The sequence below is a fragment of the Penaeus chinensis genome, chromosome 16 (assembly GCF_019202785.1).
Source record: "Penaeus chinensis breed Huanghai No. 1 chromosome 16, ASM1920278v2, whole genome shotgun sequence".
NCBI classification, from domain to species: Eukaryota; Metazoa; Arthropoda; class Malacostraca; order Decapoda; family Penaeidae; genus Penaeus; species Penaeus chinensis.
The window spans coordinates 25,298,538-25,301,037 of NC_061834.1; the positions used below are offsets into that span (position 1 = coordinate 25,298,538).

A 2,500-nucleotide genomic window follows, 5' to 3' on the forward strand; every position below is an offset into this window, starting at 1 on the left:
GTTCAGTACCGACCTGTATTCTCTTTTTGATTGTCTTTTGATTCTTGTTTGTCTCACCCAGATACTCACATTTTCTTTACCTTCGATATTTTTCTGTTTCTTTTCTGTGATCGCCTGTCTTCTCTCTGCCTCTCTCACTGACTGACTGACTGACTTTCTGACTGACTGATTTACTCGCTCACTCGTGCACTCACTCATTCGCACGCTCATCATCAAACCCAGTACCTCCCTATCTCTCACCCTCCATCACAATCGTTCTGCCCCCCCCCCCCCCTGTGCCTTTCCATTCCTAAAAGAGAGAGAGAGAGAGAGAGAGAGAGAGAGAGAGAGAGAGAGAGAGAGAGAGAGAGAGAGAGAGAGAGAGAGAGAGAGAGGGAGGCAGAGGGGGAGAGAGGGAGAGAGAGGGAGAGAGGGGGAGAGAGAGGGAGAGAGGGGGAGAGAGAGGGAGAGAGGGGGAGAGGGAGAGAGAGAGAGGTGGGAGAGGGGGAATGAAAGGGAAAGAAAGGGAGAGGGAGGGAGGGATCGAGGGAGGGAGGGAGAGAGGGAGGGAGGGAGAGAGGGAGAGAGGGAGAGAGGGAGAGAGGGAGAGAGGGAGAGAGGGAGGGAGAGAGGGAGAGAGGGAGGGAGAGAGGGAGAGAGGGAGGGAGAGAGGGAGAGGGAGAGGGAGGGAGAGAGAAAGAGAGAGAGAGAAGAAGAAGAAGAAAGAGTAGAAGAAGAAGAAGAAGAAAAAAGTAGAAGAAAAAGAAGAAGGAGAGAGAGAGAGAGGAAGTAGAGAAAGAGAAAGAGAAGAAAAAAATATTAACACGTAGGTCTAGGTCTATTTCCTGTGCGAAAGTCGTAGAAGCTTTGGTTAACCACATATCACTAATCCTCTCCTTTGCATATAATGAGATATGTGAAGTGGTAATTAGGGAGATGCAGCAGAGCATTCTCAGAGCAAGATCAATGATGCATCTGATGTGCAGCTAAGATAAGGACGTTGTTATATCTGCAGTAATTTGTGGTTGCTGCTGGCTTGTGATATATGCACGTATTTATCAATAATACAACATACAGTCAGACTGAATTATTTCAGTTGCGGCAAATATGACACACATATGATTGTTTTTATTTTAGACAACAATTGAAATCTCTTACAACGATACAAAACTAATATGGTACTAGTATTGCACCTTCAAAGCAATACACATTACAGACAAGATATCCATCCATGCAAGAGCTATACGCAAATTTCGCATTATGTTTCCACTGCCTTTATGGAACCGTCGTACACTTAATAAAAAAATATGTGCTTAAGCGATTAGAGCGGAGTATTATCAGCTGTGTCACATACTAAGAACTATTTTATAAGAGCGAAAATGGTAAGAACAAAGAGATAAAAGAAGCCTAAGAAAATAGATATACAAGAGGAATAAATATCCAGTATTTAGAGCAAAGACCCCCGTAATGAGGGCAAAAAGTCACATAACGTCGATGAGTTATATTAAAAGAGCAAAGAAATAAGAACAAAGATGCACTTCGTGAGAGCGAAGAGCAACATAACAAGAACGAGGCGCCGCAGCATGAGAGCCAAGAGGCGCTTAAGTAAAAAGAGCCACGCCATAAGAGGAAAGAGTCACACCGCGTACAAGGAGCCACGTGATGGCGGCGTGGCGGGCACGTTGCACCACGACGTCAAATGGTGTTGTGCTGCTGCAAGAATTTAATTTCGAAATCCGGGCCGGAAAGAAATAGGCCGTAAAGCCCCGCCATTTCCGGTTCTTTGCCCGGGCGGAGTATGAGGTGCAGCTGCGTCGTGGCGGCGGCGCAAGAAAACTGGGATGATCGAGACGCCGTCGGCTGGGCGTTTTTCCGTCGCTTTCCGGAGGACAGGTGAGGGTGGACGCCGTGTCACTCGCCTTCCGAGGGGCTTCTTGCGGCTGGCTTCTCTCTGCGGCTTTTCCTCTCTCGGAAACCAGTACAAACGGCCCGAAATTCCCCATAGGAGTGTGTTTCAAGCTTGTGTGCCTTTCTACAAACACGAGACGCCTGCAGTCACACATATAAAAAGAACGGTAATAGACAAATAGACACACATTTGCATATGCAATTTCAGTTTACATCTCTTCCCTTTCTTATTAATTTCTAACTTTTATGCCACCTGTCACAAACTGCAGACAACTGAGATAAGAAACCAAAGTAAATTCAAGAATAAAAAACAATGAAGATAGAATCTTTCCTTGGCCAGCCAGTTTAACTCAGAAGTGGAACTATCTTACATTGTATTTACTTTCCATTTCCTTGCGCCTAGTCCCCCAAGATTGAATGAATCAGCACAAACACATTCTTGAATGTATGTGACAGGCATATCATACTTAGCTGTCAAAAAAAGACGCACGCACGCACACACATGTGTGTATGTGTGTATATATAGAACACACACACACAGAACACACACACACACACAGAACACACACACACAGAACATACACACACACACACACACACACACACACACACA

At 45.4% G+C, this 2,500-nt stretch overlaps 1 long non-coding RNA gene across 1 annotated transcript in view; it reads left to right on the top strand.

Moving 5' to 3' along the window:
• The window catches only part of LOC125033684, a 108,774-nt gene that overhangs the window by 63,156 nt on the left and 43,118 nt on the right, over positions 1-2,500 (top strand). The window lies entirely within an intron of this gene.